General features: G+C 54.2%; 1 protein-coding gene across 1 annotated transcript in view; it reads left to right on the forward strand.

Moving 5' to 3' along the window:
• CMIP (c-Maf inducing protein) overlaps window positions 1-25076 on the forward strand; it is a 233304-nt gene that overhangs the window by 114692 nt on the left and 93536 nt on the right. The gene's annotated exons all lie outside the window — the stretch shown is intronic.

The raw sequence follows: 25076 nt of genomic DNA on the forward strand, positions 1-25076 counted from the left end.
CTCTTGGAACCCACATTAGAGTTGACGCTGTGATTTTCCTGGTCCCTTTAGCCCAGAAAGTATGAAATCTTCATGGATGGGCTGATATGTAGGGTATTTTTCCTGACCAGTTAGATGGGGACAGCTTGGGCCTTTCCACATGGGAGACATCACGAAAGGCTGTGCACAGGACGGCATGGTGGCCTCTCTCGGGGCTGAGACCTGGGAGCAGCAACACCAGTCCCTGTGGGCACTGGCCGGTGCCATTGCAGATAAGCCAGACCTCTCTCCACACGGTCCTCAGGGAAGGACGATGACAGAGACGAGCCCAAGCCACCTGCTGCCCCGGAACCATCCACTCCTGTGAGTTCCAACATCATTTGACATCAGCTGACCTCTCCAGCTGTGTCTTTCTCTCTCCTCCGTGCTGGCCGGTGCGATCGGGGAGAAGGAGCATTGGCGAAGAGTCGGGAGACAGGTGTTCCAGATTTTGCTCAGTTTCTGCAGCTCACGAAATCAACATCCCTCTCCTGAGCCTCTGTGGGTTCAGGTGAGAATTCCATTTGACCTTGGGGCAAGCACCTTGCCCTCTCTGTGCCTCAGTTTCCCCTGCAGGGAAATGGGGATGCCACCACCTACCTCATAGGGCTGTTGCGGGGGTGCTCAGGGGTCATCTCATAACGGCAGGGGGGAAGATGGGGGATGAAGGGCTGGTGGAGGTCAGCTGAGACGGATGGCTGCGGCTGGGCCTCCTGGGCGCCTCTCGGGGGTTCAAGGCCTTCCTGTCCACCCCTCTGCCTTGCCCCCTTTGGCCCTCACTTACTCAGTTGAGCCACCCACAAATCTAGTACCTTCTTTTCACCCAGGACAGCCCTCTGGACGTTGAAAGGCAGTTTCTGCCTTGAAAGCCATTCTGTCCATTAGGGAAAAGGGTTCGCCTTGAGTCTCCTTCCTGAAGGAATCAGCAGAAACCCACTGGGCCTGTTTTTGGGTGTCTCTCTGGGACCATGGGAGGAGACGTGGGCTTGGAGAGTGTTTCTGAACCAGAGCAGAGTAGGAGAGAGGGTCCCAGGCCCTCCTGAGCACCCCGTCCGCTTGAGGGGCACCTGCCTTATGCTTTACCTGTCAGGACTCTCTCGTTCAGTTGAAGAAAGTGTCCTGCTGCTCGAAAAGAGTAAAACGATAGAACAGGTTCACAGAGTACTAAGCTGGGCTGGATACGTCCCCGGTTGTCTAAGGAACAGGTGTTTCTGATAGAGCACAACCAGTCAGGATGTTCAGGTCCATAGAGTTCCTTCTCTTAGGGTCCTTGCAAGCAAGGACGGGTAGGGGCAGGGGGCGCCTCCACTCCTGCCTTCAGCCACACCTGCCTTAGCAGCTGCCCTGTCGCTCCCCCCTCCTCCCACCCCTCCGGACGCCATCGTGAACTGAGTGTTTGCTGTGTTGAGCACTGGCGTCCATCGTCTTTTCTCATTTCCTTACCTTCGCAATGCCGTGAGGGCACGGCTGCGACCAGACCCGTTTCCTGGTCACACAGGAGCCTGGGTCTCCCAGCGCCAGAACCTTTGACACGGTGAGCTTTGTGCTGGGCACTGAGCTGAGGATTTTAAAAACTCAGATCAAAAATTCGCACACCGTGACATAAACCGTTCTAAGGTGAATAGTGTTGTGCAGCCACCTCCTCTGTCCGGTTCCAGAACATTCTCACCGCCACTAAACTCCGTGCCCATTAGAAGTCCCTCCTCACTTCCTCCAGCCCCTGGCAACCACCCATCGGTGTTTTGTCCTGTGGTTTTTCTGGAAACTTCAAATAATTTGACTCGTACAATCCACGGTCTTTTGTGAGCGGCTTCCTTCACGCGGGATGATGTTTCCAAGGTTCATCTGCACTGTGGCATCTGTCAGTCCTTCATTCTTTTTTATGGCTGATTTACATTCCACGGTCCGGACGGACCGCATTTGGTGTAGCCGTTCATCCACTGATGGACAGTCGGGTGGTCTCCACCTTTTAGTTACTGTGAATGGTGCTGCTGTGGGTGTTCACCGTTGTGTGATTCCCTGCTTTCAGTTCTTTTGGTTGTTGCCTCGGAGGGGAAGTGCTGAACTCAGCATTTGTAGGAATGGCGTCTGCTTTAATCCTCACAAAACTCCCGGAAGTAGGTACAGATGGGGGCACTGAGGCACAGTGTTGGAACCACCTGCCGTCACACCAGACAGCTCCCAAATGGCAGAGTCGGGCTTTGAATTCAGGGAGGGGGATCCCCGGACCCCAGGGCCTGGAGCTGCTGCTCTCTGTCTCTGCCACATCGGGCCTGAAACCAAAGGGCCGCCCCCCCACGTACAGGAATGCTGCACTGCTCAGCACAGTGCCCCCCGGATTCCTCCCTGGAGCGTGTGTTTGCTAACGTGCCAGCTCAGCCCCCGCTTCTCTGAGCCGGATGAGGCCAAGGCACCGTTTTTAAAAATCACGTAGACTGAGTTTGAGAAGGACAGGTGGGGTTAGGGTTGGGGACGGGGACCAGGAAGGGCTCCTCTTGGAGTCAAAGCCCTGCCCTCAAAGGTGGTGAGTGGCCTTTGATTACTTCCTGGTGTTTCACGGGAGCGTTTTTCAGCTGCAAGAAAACTCCACTGTTTGAGTTAGCGGTGGGCCTTGGTGCCCGTACACAGAGGAACCCCTCATCTGCTCTGAGACCACCACTCTCCCACAGGCACACTGATCACAAACACAGCCCAGAAGCCCAGGAAGAAGCATCCCCAGAAGTGGCAGCCGACATACACTGAGCTCACAGCCTTTGTTCATCTGCACCCTGGGCGCGGCCTACAGGTGTATTGCTTGGGTTTCTGGGACTTTGGAAGGAGATGCAGCTAATGAATTAGGAGGAGGAAGGGAGGCTTTGATGCGCTGACATGCTGTCCTCGGAGAGCTGAAATACCTGACAGCCCGGGGTGTGGGGAGGAGGGGGAAATGACAGGAAGAAAGTAAGGGTACAGCACGCACAACAGTTGGGGACAGTCAGTGCAGAGGCCGGCCGCTCCCTCACGGCGTCGGGAGCTCCTGACGGTGGCAGTGTGCAGTAAAGGATGCTCCACATGACAGTTATGTCATCAAGAAAAGGGCAGAGGACATTGGACGTGGTCTGTTAAAGCTAGGAGAGAGGACACATCTCTATCTAGAATTCTTAAAATTTTTCTAAAGGGCCTTGGCACTCGGAGGGTAAGGTCTGGCTGGCGTTGCCTCTGACCTTGGCTGCCTGGTGGGGCAGTGAAAGGGGGAATTGTTCCTGGGGCTGCAAATGGGACCCTGCCAACATCTGGGCTGCCCGGCTCCTTTGTTTCCCCGCTGACGACGGGCAGCGCTGGGAAGGTCCTGAGCCCCATGTCTGTGTGAACGTGTCCCCCTGTTGTCACGAGCCCTGCCCCCGAGGTCGGGGCCGGGGGCCCCGCACAGCAGCAGAGGAAGTTCTGTTCTTTGACCCTGACTGCGAGCGGCCACCCCGTCTACTCTCGCTATTTCTTGTGCCACCGTCCTGGGCTAACCCTGAGTTCTTTTCTCAACCAGCGCCCAGTTTTGCTTTGTGAAAATACATCAGTGGGAATATTTGTCCCTGGGCAGAGAGGGGGGACCAGCCCTCCATGGATGTTGCCAACATAGAGCTTCCTACAGTCAGGGCAAGGATGCGGAGGGAGTAGTGAGTCTTTCCTTTCACTGTTCTTTCACGCTGGGGCTTATTGGCGATACTTTAATTTGCACCCACGCTTCCTGTCGGGTCTGTCTGAGCACCGTGACTTCCAGGGACACCCTTCCCTCGTGGGCTCTGAGAAAGAGCACCTGACCTTTTTCTTTTAAGTGACTTGAACACAGCAAACATCGGTCACCTCACAGCATTTTTGACGATCAGGAAGCAGCTCAGCTCCTACTGAAAACCCCTGAGTACCTGGCCAAAGGGGCTGGGTTTTCTCTCCAGGCGGAGTAGGGCCGTCCAGAGTCACTGGGCGGAGTGACGAGCCAGACAGGCAGGTGTTTCAGGTGGGAAACTTTGGCAGGGTTTTGAAGACAGCAAGACTGGAAGCACGAGGTCCAGACAGGAAACCTTTGCAGGATATTCCAGAAGAAAGACGAGAGGAGACAGGGCCGGAACAGAGGATACGGGAACGTGTGGGTGACTCAGAGGGGCAGGTAGCAGCTGGATTTGACCCTGGGGACTGACGGAGGAGGTCAGGGTCCAGGCTGTTGCGTACGATAGAGCGTTGGGGTTTTGCACGTGGCCAGCTTGTAGACGTGGTTGCCCCACACCAGGCTTGGGGGACAGCAGGGAGAGCCCACAGGGCGGGTTCAGCTTAGCGGGTGATCTGGAAGAAGAGCCTGGCAGTCATCCCGGCGGTGGTGCCCGGCAGGCAGTCACTTGACTGTAAGCCCTCCACGAAGGCGAGGAGTTTTGTTTTGTTTTGTTTGATGACGTGTCCCCAACGCCCGGAACATGCTGGAAGCACTTTTGTGGCACACAGGAAGCACTCAATAAATATTTGATAAATGAATAAACTGTGAGTCTGAAGCTCAGGAAGCAGACTCTTAATCCAGTTTGTAGATTATTTATTTCAAGCTGAGTACAAGTCTGGGTGTGCGTGTGTGTGTATAAAATCGTCTTTCTCTGTGCAAGAATGACTGTGTTTTTACCTAAAGCGGTCACAGGGCTTCCTTGGAAATTGCTGAGGCCACGGATCTGGTGTGGGGAGTGTGTGGACACCGATTGATCGCGATATACCGAGGGCTTGGCTCCTTCCACGCCGGAGGCCGATGCTCTTGGACATGAGCTCTGTTGATCCTATGCGGACCAGCCTGGTGTCGTCCGTCATCTGAATTATTAACACATGATTAGAAACCAGGAGAGGATTTCTGCTCTTGAAAGGGCCTCTGAAGGAGCCCCCTGAGACCCAGCTCTTCCCCTCCCTGCCCGGGAAGGGACGCCCGCTGGCCGCTGGCTTGGGGGGGGTGGGGTTCTGCAGGGCCCACACCACCCGCCCCTGGGAGTCTTCCCGTGTGGCCCAGGCCCTGCTTAAGAAAGAGCAGAGGCTGCAGGCCAGTGGCTCCAGCATCATCCCTGGGTCTGTAAGATTCTTAGAATTCATTGCACGTATTTTAGACTTTCTTTTCATTGAGGTGAGACTCCTGTAACGTAAAAGTGGCCAGCGTGAAGTATACAATTCAGTGGCCTTTGCTTCCTTCACGAGTACCACAGCTGGGGCGCTCACATCACCCACCGCCAGAGGCCACTGTTGCTCTTGTCCCCTCCCCCAGCCCTCGACAGCCACTCACCTTCTTTCTGTCGCCGCGCATTTGCATCTTCTGGACGGTGCGGGGAAGTGGAGTCACACGCCGTGAGGTCTTTTGCGTCTGGCGTCGCGGTCTCGAGGTCCGTGCACGCCGTGCTGTGCCTCGGTAGGAACTCGTTCCATTTTGCAGAGAAAGAAGTTCATGCCAAACGTTAGGGTTTGCGGGTGCTCTGTGAGGCAGCGCCCCTCAGCCCTCTTCCCTGGACCTCAGCAGGCCCTTTGGCATGGCTCTGGCCGGGAGAGGACCCCCCCACCCCCACCCCCGCTCCCGCCCTGTCCTCCTGGGTCCCGGCCTCCAGCCCGCCCCTCGGCCTGGCCACAGCCACAGCACACAGCCCACACCCGCAGCTTGGCCCTCCCAGCCCTTCCCAAGCCGGCCTAGCCCTCTGACCTCATCACCCAGCCCTCTCCCGCGTGTGCACCCGGCTGCCAGGCCCACCTCCCACCATCCCCCAAAAACGGCTTTCCTCCTGCCTCCAAACACGGTGTCCCTCCATCCCCTTCCCCTCGAACCCCAGCTCGTTCCTCACGAGTCACCTTTGAGCGCAGTCGGTGGTTGTCTCCGTCCCCCGGGAGGGTGTGTAACCCTCTCGTAGCCCTGTGTCTCCCCCTGTGCTCACCGTGCCCCCCCTTCCCCCCCGAGCGCCTGGACGCAGAGCACAGAGCGCCGTCAGTGGATGTCTGTAGAGTGAATGAGTGACCCACTGAGAAAACAGGCCACGCGCTCCTGCTCTGACTTCGTTGCTTTCTCTCGCTAGCTTCTGCGAGTTGTCGCGTTGTCGTGTATCCGTACTCCCGTCTCTCCAGAAGGGATTTGGGGGTTTGCTTGGGTCTCTGTGAACGGCATCCCCCCCACACCCAGCCTCCCAACTTCAGGGCCTAACTCATCCAGGCTCGTTCGGAGACGGGATTTGGGGACGTCTTGAGTAGATGGATGCTGAAATGGAGCAAGTGATTCTACGCCGCCGTCTGGTAACACACGATCGGCAGCGCTTCTCAGACGTGGGGAAATGACACCATGGCCTGCGTCTCCCAGAGGAGACATCGAATGGAGCGTGGCACGGCTCTCCCTTCGTTCACGGGATGGCTCCTTGCGATGGCCGTGGTGGCAGCGGCAGGGGTGGAAAGACCTGGTTGCTCAGGGCTCACCTAGTTGCAAAGACACACGGCAACCACGGTCCTTGGCGGCAGTCCCATGAGTCACTCCTTGCGCTTTAGAGCCCTCGGCCTCGTGGATTGGGGGGGAGGGGGGGGATCCAATCCCTGTGAGCCCCAGCATGCCTCAGTCATCCAGTGGAAATCCAGACATTACACTCTGGTGTCCAAGCCTCTCCATAATCTGGATCTAACCGGTTCCTCACTCATCTCCCTCACCCTTTGTCTGTCCGCCTGCCTGACAAACTCCTATTTATTCCCCCTTCCAAACCCAATTCAGAAATCACGCGACTGTCCCAAGGCTTCTTGCATGATCCCGTGGCTGAGTTAGGGCTCCCTGTGCGTCCACCTCTATAGGTCCTCTACACACAGAATTCTGATCATCTGTACGCATGTCTGACTCCCCCACTCGGCGGAGAGGTTCTTAAGGGAAGGGATTCTGGACTGTGTTTTTTTCTTGGAGCAAATGCTTGCCAAGCAAATGAGGAGGTCGGTATCTGTGTGGGTCTGTGACGCTGGGCAGAGAGAGAGAGAGGAGGTGGAAACCTTGAGAGGAGAGATGTTTGGAGTCAGATCTGGGGGTTTCCAGGATTCTAGGGGTTCACATCAATCTGTTGGGACCCAAGAGCTAATTTGTCAATTTTGAAAAGGGTAAAGAAGAGGCAGCCTGAGGTAAAATCTTTGGGTCGGGTGTTGGATTTTGTTTTTCAGTACAGTGTGTTCCGTTTGAGTTGGTGATGCCAGTTACATGGCATTGATCTGGAATGCTGGTGGACAGGAATACAGGGTCTTCTGTTTGTGAAAAAAGGGGACACGTGTGACTCCTTACCATGAGCAGGGGCCCCGCAGAATGCACCTGGACGGTGGAAGCAGCCGTTTACAGCTCCATTCCTTCCTGTCTGTCTGTTCCTACACCAGATCAGATGTTAAATGTTTTTACTATTACCTCTGCTCATTATGTCATAAGGAAGTTGTTCCTCCGTCCTAGGCGGAGTTTTAAAAGGCGGAATGCTTGTGAGTAGGACCGATGAGGTGGTTTATCTGTGTCTCATATGCACACACGGGGACCTGGACCCTGGCTTCACCTCCGCGCCCAGAACCATCACTTAGAAAGCCCTTGGCCTTCCAGGCTTCCGCCCAGGCCATCGTAGCCATCTTCCAACTGTCGTCTTGTTTAAACCAGCGGCAACGCCGAGGCACCCGGGGTGAAGGGGCTGCAGAGTGCAGCAGGGACCCAGGCTTTCTGAGTCCACGTTCCAGAACTTTCCTCTTGCCACCTGGCTTCTTCCTGACATGACTGAGCCTATCTCTCTCCAGTCTGCCTTGGGGGAGTAGATTTTTTTTTTCTTTTTTTTAGATGTACTTCTTTTAGAGCGGTTTTCAGTTCACAGCAAAAACTGAGGGGAAGGCACAGAGCTCTCCTGCCCCCCCCCCCACATGCAGAGCGTTCCCCACAGCAGCGTCCCCACCAGAGTGGATGGTACATTGGGTACAGCTGATGCACCCACACTGACTCATCATCACCCAGAGCCCATAGTTCACCTCTGGGTCCGTGATGGGCTTAGACGAATGTTCATCCACCACTATAGTGTTACAGAGAGTAGTTTCGCTGCCCTAAAAATCCCCAGTGCTCTGCCTGTTCGTCCCCCTCCCCCGGCCCCTGGCAACCACTGATCTCTCATGGTCTCCAAGGTTTTGTCTTTTCCAGAATGTCCTAGAGTTGGAATCCTACAGCACATAGCCTTTTCACATGGACTTTCCCCTTAGTAATAGGCGTTTAAAGTTCTTCGTGTCTTTTCATGGTTTCATAGCTCGTATCTCTTTTTTTTTTTAATTTTTTAAAATGTTTTTATTTATTTTTGAGAGAGAGAGACAGAGTACTAGTGAGGGAGGGGCAGAGAGAGAGGGAGACACAGAATCCGAAGCAGGCTCCAGGCTCTGAGCTGTCAGCACAGAGCCCGACGTGGGACTCGAACCCACAAACCGTGAGATCGTGACCTGACCCGAAGTCAGACGCTCAACCGACTGAGCCACCCAGGCACCCCATAGCTCATATCTCTCTAGCACGGAATAATATCCCATGGTGCATCTGTACCAGTTTATTTGTCCACTCCCCTCCTGAAGGACATCTTGCTTGGCCAGGTTTGGGCGATTACCACCAAAGCTGCTGTAAACATCCGTGCGCAGGTTTTTGTGTAGACGTCGTTTTTCGGGAGAAGATTTTTGATGGTTCTAGAGATCCCACCTTAGAGGTGGTTCTGGCCCTGCAGCCCAGCTTCCTTGGAGAATGATCACTGGGTTTGTGCATAAGTAGCCAGCTGTAAAAATTCCCTTGTCCCACATCCTGGAGCCCTTGGATGGAAGCCTGCAGCCCCCCAGGCAAGGCCTGAGCCGAGAACAAGCAGGGATTTCCCGCTTCTTATTTGAAAGCACCAGCAATGGCTGCCAGCACTCGCCTCCCCCAGAACTTTTGTGTTTATTTGTCTAAGATTATGCCCTGCCTGCCTCCAACAAGGCTGCGGCTTCTCAAGACACCATGTGAAATGAGGCAATTAGGATCTCACAGAACGAGCCCCTCCGGATCCCCAGGGATGGGCCCCGATTATCCCAGGCCTTGTTTGAAAGCTTGGAGCCTTCTGTTCAGGCGGCACGAGGGAGATACAGTTTACATTGGTTTTGTTTTCTGACCAGAAAAATCACACAAACCCTTCTCGTGGAATACATTCCTTCCCTTCCCTGCCTTTCTTCTTGGCTCCCCCACTCACAGATGAAACCTCTCTAAGAGATTCTAGGAGGACCTGTCTGTAAAGGGAGAAAGTGTCTGATGGTGAAATTCTGACCCTTGCCGCAAGGGGCTTATTAGCACCGTCTTGTTATGTCACCTTCGGGGTGGGGGGGAGGGGATCGTCTCATATCAGGCTGGGGGTGGTCTACCTTGGGAAATATCAAGCAGTGGTTCCCCATACTTCTCTAGAATTATCTCTGTGTGATGGTTAAATTATACTGTACTTTCCTGTCAAATTATTCGGCTGTGCCAAAGCCCAGCATCCGCTTTGGCGGTATCCGCTTTATTTATTTTACTTGAACTTATTTGACATTCTAACTATTTTGCTTACTTGTTTTCTGCCCGTCTCCCCACTACAGGGGAGATCCAATGAGAGCCAGAGCCTTGTTCATTCGTGGCTCACCGTGGGTCCTCAATGCTGCACATGCTGACATTTGTGTGCTGGACACTGAGCTCAGTGAATTACGTGCACCCTGTCATCCGGCCGTCATAGTGACCCCATCAGCTGGGCTCTGTAACCCCCGTGTCACAGACGAGGAAACGGGTTCCAGAAGACTAACTTGCTCTGCACCCCGGGGCCCCGAGCCTGTCGAGGCAGAGCTGATGTGTGAAGCCAGGGTTTCTGACTCCCACGCCTGGGTTCTTCACCATTACGATTTGAGTGATACATAAAATGCCATAAAGATATTCTGAACACAGTTATCTGTAACAAGAGCATGTACCTACGTTTGAGATACAACGTACCTGTTTATGCAGACGGGCCAGTGTTTTTCAGTCTACACACCCTGCTCGTGGGCAGGGATGGGTGTCACTCACCATGGCATCCCCACAGCCTGGCATGTGCCTGGCACACACGGGTTCTCTTTGTTGAATGATGTAGGCATGCATGATGAGAAAAATCAGAGTGATTCCCAAGCCCCCGCTGTGGTCTTTGTCCATAGATGGGCAGCCGGTGACCCAGAGGAATGTAGTCTTTTCAAAGGAAATTTTTTGTTGACCTGTATAAAACGCCTACAGAAAAGCACACAAATAATAAGTATACACATTGGTGAATTTGCAGAAGCAGCATGTCCTGGTAACCTGTACCCAGATGAAGACACATGGTGTCACCACCCCCTGAGACCCTCCTTCGTCCCCCTTCCAGCCACCACGGCCCCAAAGGTGACCACTGCCCTGACCTTTGCCAGTGTCCATCCTTAAATAAAAGGCCTTGTGTGGCACGTTCTCTTTTTGGGTGAAACTTGCCACGTTGCTGCTGAACAGACGTGTAGTTCGCTCGTTCTCACCGGCAGGTGGTTCTCCATTGGTGAATGCGCCGTGACGGCTCCACACGTGTTATTACCGGAGGCGTCTGCAAAGTGCTGCTGTGAGTGTTGGGGTGTGTGATCAGTGCACACATCCCTGTCGGGCGGTGTCTTGCCGTGGGGCTTCTGGGGCGGAGGGGAGGGGTCGGCTCAGCTTTAGCAGATGTCGCCAAGTCACTTCGCAGAGCGCTCGGCCAGTTCACGGCCCCGCCAGCAGCGTGGGAGCATCTGGGCTTCTCTGCGTCCTGGCCATCGCTGGATACTGTAGCCTCCCCGCCCCCCCCCCCATTTGACACATTATGGTGAAATACACATGAAATGTATCCCTTCCTCTGTTTTTAAAAACGTTGCGGTTCCGTGTCACTGTAGCACATTCACCTTGTTCCTGGCCGTCACCGCTGTCCATCTCCAGGACTGTTTTCTTCTTGCAGAGCTGAACCTCTGTCTCCTTTACACACTAACACCCCACCCCCCACCCCAGCCTCCAGACTATGGCGACCGCCATTTTACTTTCTGTTTCTGTGACCCTGACTGCTCTGGGCCCCTCATGTAAGCATAAGCATATCATATTTGTATTTTTGTGGTGGGCTTATTTCCGTTAGCATAATGCCCTCAGGGCTTGTGGGGGCTGTAGCGTGTCCCAGGATTCCCTTCCTTTTCACGGCTGAGTGATATCCCACCGTGGGTGTATGCTACATTTTGCTTACTTCTTCACCTGCCGATGGGCCCTTGGATTGCTTCTGCCTTCCGGCAACTGTGAATCATGATGCTCTGAACATGGGGGTACGAATATCCATTCCAGTCCCCTACGTTTCGTTTTGGGGCATGTATGTACCCAGACGTGGAATTGCTGGATCATATGGCGATTCTGTACGGAATTGTTTGAGGCCCCTCGTACTGTTTCACACACCATTACTGCAACATTGTGTGCTCTCACCGGCAGGTGCACAAGGTTCTAGTTTCTCCACACCCTCCCTGACGCTTGCTATTTTCTTGTTTTTGGTTTTGGTTTTGGGTAGTGGCCATCCCAATGTGTGTGAGAGGTTGACAGTGTCTTTTTTTTTTTTTTTTTTTTCCTAAAGCCATTCTGTTAGGTGCGTAGTGATGACATGGTGGTTTTAATTTGCGCTCAGAAGAATGAGGTTGTAACGAATTTGTCTAGATGTCTGCCTTGAGTATTGGTTGTTATATTCTAGGCTGTTGTAGGTGATGCTAGATTGCCATCGGTGTGATTCCTCGTTATTTCGATGGTGCTGGTACACAGTAGGAGTTCAATATATGCCTGTTGAGCTGAACGAAGTTACTGGTGAGAGTGACAGCTGGGTACTGGCATTCCAGAGGCGAGACCACAAAGACATCCTTGGACGGTAGATGTCTACACTTGCCTGAGCAGAGGCTGACCCGGTGCGGCCCCATGCCTGCAGGGATCCCAGTATGTGTCTTCTTTGCAAGAAATGACCTGTTCCCTTCCCCAGTTCTTATGCCAGCATCTATCTGATCACACCCCAAATGCAGCGTCCTATGGAACAGAAGAGCTGGCGTCACCTGAAAATTGTTCACAGCAGCAGCAGCTGCCTGCTGTGACCTCCGCGTGGCCTCCCAGGAGCCTTCAAATGACATCACACCCTCCTAAGTGGCCTATGAAAGATTGGCCTTGAAGCTCTGACCAAATATGGCCACGTCCATTTGGGTGTAATCCGTGCAGGGTGGCACCTTCTGGAAATAATGAATCCACGTGGGCTCAACATCGTGGGACCTGCGCTGGTCTCTCGGGCAGGCCTGCACCCAGATGGCACTTGATACCCGAGCCAGGCACTGTCTGCGGCCACCTTGGTCTGGTAGTGTGTTGAGGCCAGCAGCCAACCATACGTTTTTATTGCGTGCCTTTTTTGTTTTTAATTACAGAGTTTTCTTCCTCGGCCCACTTGTTCATTGTGCTGACGGACACAGACTTTGGGTGGCTTCAGCAGATTTCTGAGTGGGCCCTGGGCCGGGCTCTCCAGTGCCCTAGGCCGGTTTCCAGAACAGGAAAAGCCAGTGCTGCCATATGCTCTGTATCCCCAAGGGCCTCTTCCTTCCCCCTTTTTCCTTTCTTCCCTTCTTCCTCCCTTTTCTGCAGCTGGGTGACTGCTCTGGGCTATTCGTGGATGCCAGCGTCGTTGTCGTCATCATCATCATAGGGCTTGACAGCGATTCCGAGAGTTGGGCGAGGCAGGATTTAAGTCTTGGCCCCACTGCTTCTTTGTGACTTTTCCGCTCGGTGCCTCATTGACTCATCTGTAAAATGGGAAGGACCAGCGCTCCACGCCTCAGGGTGTTCCTGGGAAGATAAACTGGTGCTCGAAAAGCCCTTCACGTAGGCTTCATAAAGAGTCACTGCTTCCCTCTCTCAGGTTGTCGTGGAGAGCAGACAGTTTGCACCTGTGATGGCACACAGGCGTTAGCATCTGCCCAGCGTCTCCTGCGATCTCAGAGAAGAGGTGTCGGATCCTGTCAGGGAGGCGTGAGTCCGTGAAGGGTGGGGGTGGGGGTCCCGAGGCCGGATGCCGAGGGAATGGTTGTGAGGAGCCCCCTTGGAGCATAGTGCACGGTGAGCGACTCCAAAACTCTCATCTGCTCACCACTGGCGATGCTCAGCCACCCTGAGGTCTAGCTCCGGGGGCTCGGGAAGGATACCAGCCGGGCTCATGACAAGCAGACTTTATCTTGGGAGAGCTCTGGGGTCCCGTCTCAGCACTGCCCCTCCCAGCTGGGTGACCCTGGGGAGTTCCCATACCTCTCTGGGCCCATTTCGTGTGCATGTTGGACCAAAGCATCATTCTCAGTGTTTTTCTCCCTCCCCCCCTCTTTCCTCTGGGTATTTTCTAGAAGGCTGTGTTGACGTGTGCCCAGCTTTCTTTGCGCTATCAGAGGTTCTTTGAAGGAGACTTCAGTCACGCTGGCTCATTTTCATTGTTTTGGGAACAAGAGTGAGATGTGGGTCACCCCACGTAGGGCCCTGACAGCTCACTTCTGGGTCATCTCCAGCAGTCTTATGTCCCCAGGACATGGGTAGCTCTGGCTTCTGGGACTTTTGCTTTCATTTAGAGATAGGTCCAAGGGACTTTCCCCCCAAATACGTCTCTGGGAAATTTCTGCAGAATGCGGCTGACTGATGCATCGACAGATTTTAGGGGGAGGGCTGAGGCCAGTGCTCAGAGCACACTGCTGGAGAACATCTCGGTAGGACCCAGCCGTGCAAGACACAGTAAGTAGCAAGTTCACCCGCTCACGTACCCGTCCACTAAAGTCACCTTAGAAAGAAAAAGAGAGAAAACGTTCCACTCATGTTTGCCCATCCATGCACCCTGCCAGCCACCCATCATATGTTTACGCTCTGGAATGGTTTAAATTAGCAGTTGGCAAGCTATGGCCCCAGGCCAAACCTGGCCCTGGCCTGCTTTTGTAAGTAAAGTTTTATTGGAACATAGCCACAATTATTTGTATTTCGTCTGTGGCTGCTTTCACACCACAACAGCACTGTCGAATTATTGTGACTCACAGAGCCTAGAGAATTTACCATCTGGCCTTTTACAGAAAATGGTTGCTGACCTTTGGATTAGGTCAAAGGGCTAGAGTTCCAGTCCTGGCTTCGTTAATAAGTGGGTGCATGGCTTTTGAGCAAGTAATTTCTCTTCCCTGGGCCTCATTTTTCTCAGCTGCAAAGTGGGATCCCAGTGGCACCAATCTCATGAGTCGTTCGTTCTGAAAACTCAGTGGGAAAGTGCCTCCCAGTAGTTGACCCACATAGGAAGCACATAGACGGTCCTTGATGGAGACCGTTACTCTGGGCAACCGACTAATGTGGCCCATCGAAGCGCAGGATCCCTGTTCTCAGGAAGTCACCCGGGTTGGGACGTGCCCGGCTGAGGAGGACACAGAGGCAGGTGCCCCCGTTTCCAGGCTGTCAGAGGCCACGGGTTTCCCTGGCAGAATTCCACCATCAACTAATTTGTGTTTTTGAAGACCTAAAAATTCACTGTCTGATCCCTGCTGGTCTCCTTACGTCGGGAACACCAAGTGGATACAGACAGGCCCGCCTGACCTTGGTGTGTGATCTTAGGGTTAAATTACTCCCAATATTAACAAAGAGAAATACCGTTCCTGTTCCCAGCCTTGCGCTCCGAGCTCTCTGATCTGGAGCAAACGTATCTTCTCCTTTTGCAAAAGCATCTGTGGGGAGCGTGGGGAGCCTGCTGGACGTGCAGGGGAGGAGAGCTGGCTCTCTCTGTCACTGTAGCCACAAAGTTTCGGTTCTGCCGCCGCTTCCTCTGTGGCCCTGAGTCTAGTTTTGAGAAGGGTGCTGTCTCTCCAGCGGGGCTCAGAGGTCCTCTCTGTGGTAGATACGCTCCACCTTTTCAGAAAATCGAGCTCCATTGCTGGCCTGATTCTGTCCTCCAAACTACCAGACGGGTTTAACTACCTGTGACAGAGGCTCGACACAGGAGCTTGGTGTCACGTCAAACTTCCTTGTGATTCCCTGCAAATGTGTGTCTCTTGCGCTTAGATACAAGCATTTTAGCCTGTGGGCCACCCAAGAATCCCACTCCTGGGTGTTTGCCCACATACTTTTGTCTCTGCTTCGCCCACCCCAAATATGTACAGAAATGTTCACAGCAGCTTTCTACACGGGAGCCCAAACTGGAAACAAGCAAAGATTCACTGGCAGTGGCGGTGCATTGGAAGGAACACCACTCTGCAGTTACGAATGAGCCACAGACGTACGCGTCTGCAGACGTGGTGAACAGAAGGAGCCGGACACAGGAGCCTGTCCGCTGTGGGGTTCCATTTGTGATTCCGTAGGTTCAAGAACGCACCTATGGTGACAGAGGCCAGGCAGCGACACCCCCAGGTGGTGCGGACGGGAAGGGCACTGGGGAGCCTGCCGGAGGGCTTGAGACCTCCGTTGTCTTGACCCGGGTGGTGGTTGTGCAAGGCTGAGCCTGCGCAAAGATATGTCCCGCCGAGCACGTAAAACCTGTGCACTTTCACACTTCCGCACTTGACCGTTTACATGTCTACCTTCATTTAAAAAAAAAAAAAAAAAAAAAAGAAGGGAGAGGAGAGAGAGGAAATCCGAGTTTGGGAAGGTTGGGCAGCCAGCGGCAGTGCCCTGCCCTGCGTCCCATCTCAGGCCCCTTTAAGAATCCTTGAACCTGCCCACTCATCCCATGACTTCCTGTTTCCAGACCAGGGTCCCCCACTTTGGGCCCCCTGTACTTTCCATTCCCTCCTCTGGGAGTGCCTGGCACTCCCCGACCCACCTGAAGGCCCAGCTCAAAGGTCACTCTGGGAGGCCTTCCCCAGCGTTTGTCCCCACCCCCGCTCCTTGTCCTTTGTAGCCACACCTCGCAGTTACCTTGCTTGTCATGTCGCATCGTCGTTACCTTCGTACACCTCTGCCCCCGCCTCCCATCGAGAGGCCCGCTCTGGGTGGCTCAGTCGGTTGAGAGTCCGACTCTTGATTTCGGTTGAGGTCACGATCTCGTGGCTCCATGCTGACAGCATGGAGCCTGCTTGGGATTCTCTCTCCCTCTCTCTCTGCCCCTCCCCCCTCAAAATGAATAAACTTTAAAAAAAAAAAAAAAAGGTCCACTCTGGCACACCCTGCTCATTGTGGGACCCCCCAGGCCAGCATCTGGCAGAGTGGGCAGGCACCGTGGAACCGGGGATAAGGACGTGGCCTTTCCACCTACCAGTTGTGACCTGGGGCCCAGCATCTAACCGCTCCGAACCTTCCCTTTTTCCTCTCTGGGATGAGGCTCCCGGCAGGAACCTTGTGAAGAATCAGCCAGATGGTGCCTGTGGACTTCCCGAGGGCCAGGCGTCCGGGCTTTGCTCCCGGGCTGTTGCTCCCTAAAAGTAGCTGCTGACTCGGGGGTTGGAAATGTGCTGACTGTGTGTCACGGCCCTCGAGAGCTTCGATCAGCTACCGGGATGGCAGAGGGGCCCCGTGGTACAGAGGAAGAGTGCCACACCCCGGGGACTCGGATTTCCATCCCACGGTGGTGACTGAGGTTGTAGAGTCCGAACATGGCTATATCACTTCTTCTTCCTCTGTCATTAAACCTCTTGAGCCATTTGCCCATAAAAGGGGGCAGCTGCCATGGCTGGACTCATGATTAATGAGCCAGAACATGCCTCCTGACTGTCTCCAAGGAGTGCGGTCCGTGGAGAACAGCCTTGGCCTGCCCCGACTGGCCCTGCCCTCGAAGCCCAGCCTACAGGTGGCGCTCAGCCAAGGTCTGGGCGGCAGGAAAAGGGTCCAGCAGCGCTTCTGCCCGGTGGCCCGTCCCAGGCCCCCAAGGTGGGGCTTGGTTGAGTTGGGGCAAGAGGGGGTGGGGTGGGTCTCTCTGAGGGAGGCAGTGTCTAAGCGATGGGGTCCTACTTGTCTTTGGTCTTCCGCAGCTGGCATATCACCCCGTGATGACCCCAGGGCCGACTCCAGGCCGGAACACCCCTCTCTGTCCCCCCTTTTTGCGTCATCTGTGGAGGAGTTGGAGATGGTTTGCACAAAACCCCTTCTTCCTTCTTGTTGAGGCTTGAAGAATGATCACCTTGCTATGATGATCTCCTGCTTAGCACCTGGCACGGTGTTGGGAGTTTAACTCATGGAGCTCAAACAGCTAAACCCTCGCTTGGTCATGTCCCTGCCTGCAGCCCCTCCTGCTGCCTTTCTCGGGCCGCCCTGTGTAACCCCCTTGCAGTGACCTATTGGCAAGTTCTCACAGGTGCTGAGCTCGCAGGCCACACTCTTAGTTGCTCTCAGCAGCACCCTGAAGATAGGTACACTGTTACCTTCTTTATTGCAGCGTAATTCCCACACCATTAAACGCCCCCTGTGGGTCACGTGGAAACCGTTTAGCTCTTCCAACATCCGCCCGACTTTTCAAGTGGCTGCGCCGTGTCCCGTTCCTGCCAGCCATGGATGACTACGGTTCCAATTTCCCCGTATCTCCTTCAACACTTGTTATTCCCTTTTTTAAAATAGCCGTCCTACTGGGTGTGGATCCTATGTGACTTTTGCAAGGCAGAGAATTGAGGCTCAGAGAGGCCCGGTGACTTGCCTAAGGCCGCACAGCCAGCAAGTGGTGGAGCCTGGATTCGACTCTCAGACTTGTGGTCTTTCAAACATTCTTTCACTGCGACGTAACATACATGCAGAGAAGTATATATTGTGTCCTGCTTGATGTCTCTTTTTTTTTTTTTTTTTAATTTTTTTTTTTTTTTAACATTTATTTATTTTTGAGACAGAGAGAGACAGAGCATGAACAGGGGAGGGGCAGAGAGAGAGGGAGACACAGAATCTGAAACAGGCTCCAGGCTCTGAGCTGTCAGCACAGAGCCCGACACGGGGCTCGAACACACGGACCATGAGATCGTGACCTGAGCCGAAGTCGGACGCCCAACCGACCAAGCCACCCAGGCGCCCCAGATGTCTCTTAACATTGTGCTGCCCTCAACCCGAATCAAGACCTACAACGGTGCCGAAGCTCCAGAAACTCCCTCTTGGCCCTTCGGGGTACCGTCCCCACTCAGGGGTAAGCAGTGGTGTGCCCGCCCATCCTGGTTTACCCGGAACTGCCCCGGCTTTAGTGCCGAACACCCAGGATCTCAAGAACGCACGTCCCTCAGGCTCAGGCAAACCAGACAGCCGGTCACCCTCGTAACCAGTACCCTGACTTCTCTCAGCATGGAGTTCGTTTTGTGCACTTGTGAACTTTATATAAACGGAAGCGTATAATCTGTGCTTCTGTGTCTAGTGTCCTTTCCTCAGCCTTTGGTCCATGCAGTTAGTTCATCTGCGTGCCACGTGTCGTTGCCGATCTTTCTTTCTCACCGTTGAGTCGCACTCCACCGGGTGATGCAACACACTTTCTTCCCCAGTTCTTCCGCTGATGGACACCTGGGTGGTTTCCAGTTTGTTCCGGTCCAGGGCTGCGTCGTGCTCAGGCAGCATGTGTGTACAGCTCGCCGCGAGAACGTATGTCAGCCCTTCTTCGTGGGAATAGGACCCGGGCTTCCAGGGTCGCAGGGGACCCGGGCTTCCAGCTTTAGCCCATAGCCGTGCACGGGTTTCCACAGCGGTTTAGAAGTCGAGGAGCATTCCAGATGCCCTGTCTCTATGCCGACGCTGGTCACTGCCTTTCCCGTTCGAGCCGTCCTGCTGGCTGGCTGGAGGACGGGGTGGTGTCACAGGGTGGTTGACCTGACTTCTAATCACCAGCTGTTACAGACAGAGGCCAGGACATGTACTCTGAAGGCCTCAGTTCTCCTTCCAGCTCTGCCTGAATAGCTGTGTGTGGTTGGTGAAGACATGTACCTGCTCGGGACCTTCATTTGATGTGTCACGGGGCAAGACCTGCCTCCCGGGAGGGCCGTGCGGGTTCCCCAGGGCTGCTGGAGGTGGGGAGGGCCGTGCAGAGGTGTGGGGTGGGCAAGGGGAGCCAGCAGGGTTGCTCCCAGGCTGGGAGGTCCTGACAGTAGGGCAGAGGAAGGGCATCCATGCCAGCCCCTCTGGGCCTCAGTGGGAACCAGGGCTGGTCCCTCCATCCAGCCTCCCTTCCAGACTCACTTGGTCAGTTGCTTAGCTCTCAGGGGTACACGTGAGAAGTGCCAGGCCCTGAGAACACAAATTTCCATCCATCAGAGTCCCCCATTTTCTTGGGTCATCTGTCTCTTCCCTGCCTCCAAAGCTGCACGACTGTAGGGTCGCGCCCCCAGACACTGGGCACTGGCTTGCACATGCGGGGGGTTCCACGTGTTGAGTGACTGCACAAATTCAGTCCCGAGGTGACCGTTGCACTGGCCACATTGCACGTGCTCAGTAGCCCACAGGAGGCTACCACGCAGGTGCAGAGCACTTCCCCCGTCACGGAAAGTTCGGTCTGACAGTGCGGACCTAAGAGCCACTTGAGCCACACGGCCCTTCATTAAGTCCCCTACCACCAAGAAAAGACGATCAAACAAAAGGCCATAAGACACAAGAAGGGTGTGTTTTTCTCCTGAGAGGTGTTCTTGCTCAAAACCGAGTTGCCTGTGCTAATAAATAAAGCCTGGCGTTGTGGTTTCACAGGCTCCTGCAGAAGAGCGGTAACCTGGTGAGGTAGGGGGTGGGGACGGTACATGGGCAGCATTTGGCCTCAAGACGACAGTTGGAGAAGCCGTGCAGCCTGACACAGTGTCTCCGAGTCGGGGGCCAGGAAGGGGAGCGGCGGGCCGCTGTGTGGACGCTTCGCGGGACCAAGAGTGGTGCTGGGCGAGGGGTGCAGCTCGCCAGGGGACAGCGGCAGGGACAGTGGCCCTGGAGCAACCGGAAAAGCTTAAGCCACGTTGGCTGTCTCTGGTTTATGGAAACACGGGGAGGTGGGGGGTGTGAAAGGCACTGGAGGAGATTTGCTCCGGGCCTGGGGCCCAGACTGACCCACGTAGCAGCGAATTGTTACCGCCGCTTTGCTTTTGCGGTGCAGCTTTCCCTTTGTGGGATTAAAGAGAACATCAAAATATTTTGACAGGCCTTTCCCAAGTGAGCCCGTGTGGATTTCTGCCCTCGACGCCCAGTGGGGCCGTAGGTGGCCTGGGGGCCCGCAGGGCGGGGTGGCAGCTGGCGGGCAGATTCCGAGACCCTGGTGGCGCCAGGTTCCGGTCCTGGCTCCTTTGTGCACAGCACGCGTTCGCAGTGTGCGCGAGCCCTTCGGTGTGCACACCGGAGTGTGGCTCCGGCTGGAGGAGCTGGCAGAGTGCCGGGTGGAGGCCACCGTCCCCGGCGGTTGTGGGATTGAGTCCTGGGTGTGTCTCTTTAAAGCAGGGTTCCGTGACATGTCAGCACCTCTCTGGACCTGCCTCGTCTGTAGCATATGGATAAACAGGGGTAAACATGGCCCCCCTCCAGGGCTGCGGCATGGTCAAGTGGGAGAAGACGTGTCCTCGGCATGGTGCTGGCCACGTGCTAACCGCTCGAGGCGTGTTATCCAGGGGCACCTGTGCCTTTCCGTGTGCGAGGGGCTTCGCCAGGGCTGTGTTTGCGGGGCACACGTCCTTCCTTATCACCGGAAAAATATGCAACAGACTGTCCCCCCTCCCCCAAAGGGGGAAACCACCCAGATGTCCCTCAGCTGCGAAGGAGTGAGCCAAACGTGGCCTGTCCCTTCAGCGGGATGTTATGCAGCCATAACTGATACATGCTGCGACGTGGGTGAACCTTCGGAACCTCCAGGGAAAAGAGCCAGCGAGAAGGGCCACGTGCTGCGTGATTGCACTGACGGGAAATGTCCACAAGAGGCCAAGCCGCGGGGACAGGTAGCAGACCAGCGGCCAGCAGCCCCGTGGGGGAGTGACTGCTTCATGGGTACGGAGTCTCCTTTCGGAGCGCTGAGAATGCCTTAGCACTGAACTAAGTGCCGTGAAGTTGCACGACACTGTGAATGTGCCAGCGGCCATTGCGTTGTACGTTTTAAAGTGGTTAGCGTTTGATTTTATATGAATTTTATCTCACTTCTAGAAAGCAGCAGGGGGAGGTGAGCTAAAACCCACTCCTCCAATCCGAGCCGTTCTGTGGTACTACCAGAGGTAACAGTGCCGTCATTATTACTGTTGCCGTTGTTGTTGACTCTCCAAACGGGCTGGAAGAGGCTTCCCTATCCTCTGACCTGACATCTGTCCTTTGAGTCCAGGGTGTGTGTCCAGGGGGCAGCGAGCAGCAGCAAACCCATCCTCATTCCAGTGGGATGGTGCCATGTGGAGTCGGGCTGTGCAGAGAGGGATCTCCCTCCACGATGACTCAGGCAGCTTCCATGCAGGGAGAGGGGGACCTGTCTATAGTGTGGTTCACCCAGCAGGGTGCCAGGGCGCCAACCCCAGCCCCACCCCCACCCCCACCCCCACCCGTGGCAAACAGCCTGCTGTTCTCAGCCCGGGTCCCCCGGGGGGCAAGGTTTCCCAGCCTCCCACGTCCACCTGCCTCGGGAGTGAGCTCATGGAGGGTGTTTCCAGACCGGCTTCTCCTCTTGGGGTCTGGGAGCCTCTTCCCTGCTCCCCTTCCTGGGATTGGTGCTGGACACCTTCCCAACATATGCCTTGAGTCAGCCTGAGCCTCATCTTGGGGGTCGCAGACATCATGATTCACATTCGATTTTAGAGGAATCCCCATGGAAACCAGGCAGGTTTGGGTGGGAAGGAGCTGGCTCCCTGGGAAGCAGGGGGAGGTGCAGCCTGGGGGCCTCGGGGGGAGGGGCTGCTTCAGGGGAGTTTGGTCACCCCACTCCTTGCCTACTCTGACGTGGGAGGTCCGAGGGGGTTCCCAGTGTGGAATGTCAGCTCCGAGGGTCTTTGGTGACTAGGGGCCCTCACGAAGCCCCCTCCAGGCTCTGCTCTCCTGAGCCCAGATCCAGGCATCGAGGGGATGCTAGAGAAGCAGCTCATCTCAGAAACAGAAGCAGGAGGGGAGCGCTCTCCTCCTGGTCTGGCGGACACCAAAACCCCCAAGCTAGCCCCTCATCAGTCCCCAAGGGCAAAAGGACAGAGGCACCTCAACTCCCACGGGAGAGCAGCGTCCCCACACGCCTGGACCCCCGTGTGCAGACTTCTGCGATCCCAGCCCCTGTGCGGCGCAGTCGGGCTGTGGGCACTTGGCCGGCCATGTGGTCCCCCTGAGCTCACCGGGATCAGAGCCTGGCTTTTCCAGGACCCAGCCAGGCTCGGGGCTCAGGACGAAGGCCCCCCCCAGCCTTAGCCGGGGCTCCCCGGTTCTCTTTAATATCTCTTTAATGAGAGCAATTTGGCAATGACGTAAAATATGCTTTTACCCTTTGTCCCAGTAATTCCATTTCTGGGAATCTGGCCTAAGGAAATAATCCTAAATATAGGGTAGAAAAACACGTTTCACAAGGATGTTCATTGTGGAGTTGTTTATAGTGGCATAAAATGAAACAACCACACTGTCCATGGTGGTGGGGGGAGGTGGGAAGCAGTGATAAAACAGTGGCCAAATGCTTTATAGCCACTAAATAATAGTTCTGGAAATCATTGTCCAGAATATACGATGTGCATGTGATGGAACATTATGTTAAAAAGAAAAAAAAAAAACAGGCAAGTCACAAGATTGTATGTATTGTATGACTTGGGCTCTGTAAAAAAAAAAAAGGAAAAAAATCATGTATAAAAAATAATCAGGAGGATAATATAAAGGTAATATACCAAAGTGCTAATGAGTGGTCTTGACGTGATTTTATCTGGAAGATTTCATTCTATTCATCGGCTTCCAAATCATCTACAGTATTCACACATTGCCTTTCTTAGGTTTGACCTCTAATTCACTTTCAGTAAAATTCATCCTTTAAGGGTGTAGATTTGTGAGTTTTGACAAAGATACACAGTCAGGTAACCACCACCACCACCATCGAGATACAGACTATTTCCAGGGGCACCTGGGTGGCTCAGTCGGTTAAGCGTCCCATCTCTCAATTTCAACTCAGGTCATGATCTCACAGTTCATGAGTTCCAGCCCTGAGTTGGGTTCTGTGCAGACAGTGCAGAGCCTGGTTGGGAATCTCTCTCTTCTTGTGCCCCTCCTCCACTCACAATGCGCTCTCTCTCTCTCTCTCTCTCTCTCTCTCTCTCTCAACAATAAATAAATAAACTTAAAAAAAAATTTTTTTTTAATATTTCCATCACCCCACACAGCTCCCCGTGCCCCTTGGTAACTTGTGCCCACCCGCACCCTGGCCGCTGGAGAGCGCTAGTCTGAGTTCAAGTTCCGTAGTTTTGCTCCTTCCGAGACGTCACGTACACAGAATCGTGCAGTATGGCCTCGCACTGTTTTACAGATAGAAACAACCGAGTCTGCTTGTTGTTCTCTTACATGTACCTTTCAGAGCTGGATTTCCCAGCTTCCCTCAAGTGGAGGGGAATTAAATTTTTCTTTTTTATCTGACTCAGCCTTTACCCCATGTAGGAATCTCCTGCACTGTAACTCAGATCATCGTGTTCAGATTACCAAGGAATTATCAGTTATCTGTGAAATCGCCCCAGCCGTGTGAAAGTACCCGGACGAAGGAGGCCCGTGGTCAGCACTGGCTCACACCTGAATCCCAAGAGAGCATTCAGGGACTCTCAGTCCCGATCCGTCCCCTTTCCCTCGTAAGCCCCCTGGGCTCCTGCCTAGGCTCTGTCGTCGAAGACGATGCTAGCAATAACACGGCAGCAGTTAATTTCTGTCTGTGAACATTTTATCTTAGAACAGTTTGAGATGTACAGAAAAGTTACAAAGGCAGCACAGAGTTTCCATGGACCCCTAAGCCCGCTACCCCAGTTGTGAACATGTCCCAGAAACAGGATACATTTGTCACAACTAATGAGCCAGTAGTGATATGCTGTTATTAAAGCCTATGCTTTATTTGATTCCCTTCGTTTTTACCTAATGTCCGTCTTCTGTCCCAGGATCCCACTGGGGATCCCACAGTGCAAGGAGTGGTCCTCCTCCATAGACAGAGAATTCTCATGTTTGGGACAGTTGCTTGGACTTTGCTTGGTTTTGATGAGTACTGGTCAGGTGTTGTGAGGAACGTCCTTCAGTTGGTGTTTATCTGATCCTTTTGTCACCGTTAGACCAGAGGTATGGGTCTGGGGGAGAAAGAGCCTAGAGGTAAAGTTTATTGTTTCTCGCAGTACCTCATTTTACTGCGCTTTTTAGAATGTTCCAGATGCGGTGCTAAGCCTTGACAGACTGGGTCTCCTTAAAGGATTATTAGAAAATAATCCTGTCTAATAAATTCTCGTTTTACCATTGGCTGAAATGGACTCAGAGAGGTACAGTAACTTGCATGAAGCCACACAGTTAAGAGACTCGAACACAGGTCTCTGTACACATTTTGCTTTTAGCCTGTACTGTTTCGAACAGTGGGAAAGCAGAAAGTCTGCTATTAAAAACCAGTATGTATTTATTTATACCCAACCTTTCCCCAAAAAGCCTGTGTTGTAACTTCTAATCAAGGCCACATTGAAGCAGCTGGAGCAGGGTCGTGAGAAAGGCAGACACAGGCAAGCCCCGCCTCCTGGACATCGCACATGTCGGGAGTGGTCACCCCGCCCAGAGCGTGTGGTCGCCACGGGCTTGGTGCCACACGGGGCAGTGCGGAGCCTCGTTGTGTCCCAGGGTCCCCGGGGAGGCCGGTGGGAGGCAGAGGCTTCGAGGCCCATAGGTGCGCTTCTAAAGAAACGAGGCTGGCCGTTGGCTCGGTTTGGATCATCGAGTCCAGATATTTACGGAATGGGCGTTGCTATCTTTCTCTTGTTTGGTGTGGTCTGGCGGTTTTCCAGATGTGTTAGTGGCCATGGCTCAACCCGTGTCCTCTGGCCTCTGTATGTCTCAAGGGGTCAACGGCATGGAGTTTGGAGGCCGACCAGACCTCGTAAAGGGAGGGAGGTGGACTTGGGCCACGACAGAAAGGCCTTTGGCGCATCTGGTACCCGGGTGCCATTGTTTC

Source organism: Neofelis nebulosa, chromosome 17, assembly GCF_028018385.1.
Source record: "Neofelis nebulosa isolate mNeoNeb1 chromosome 17, mNeoNeb1.pri, whole genome shotgun sequence".
NCBI classification, from domain to species: domain Eukaryota; kingdom Metazoa; phylum Chordata; class Mammalia; order Carnivora; family Felidae; genus Neofelis; species Neofelis nebulosa.